The following is a 461-nucleotide window of genomic DNA, read 5'->3' as shown; positions in this document are numbered from 1 at the left end:
CATTCAGGGTCAGTGTGACCACTATTTAAACTAAATTTTCTGGGACTTTTGCTTTAGTTTCTGGTTATTTTGCATCTGAGTACCTGCAGGCAGCCTTGCATAGCCCGAGGTTACAAGAAGTTAAAATCCATTTAGTTTCTTTTTGAAGTCATCTCTGTAAGCTAACTTTGTTTACATGAATTGGTGAGGTAGGAATTTTATCTAGCAAACAGCAAGAAACAGCCACTATTTACAAAACAACCTAGAACAGTGGGTGAGTATACATTTACAATAGAAAGCACAAGATTTATATTTATAGTCTAAAATGTGAGTTGACCCATTACAGTGACAATAGAAATAAAACAGAAGATGTTAGGTGGGGACTGGGGAGATAGCTCAGCAGTCTAAGCACTTGCCTGGCAAGCATAAGGACCTGGGTTCAATCCCCAGTACCACCTGTAATCCTAACACTGGGAGGCCAA

This window comes from Octodon degus, unplaced genomic scaffold (genome assembly GCF_000260255.1).
Source record: "Octodon degus isolate 3935 unplaced genomic scaffold, OctDeg1.0 scaffold00074, whole genome shotgun sequence".
Lineage (NCBI taxonomy): Eukaryota > Metazoa > Chordata > Mammalia > Rodentia > Octodontidae > Octodon > Octodon degus.
Note: the sequence above shows the minus strand (reverse complement) of the source record.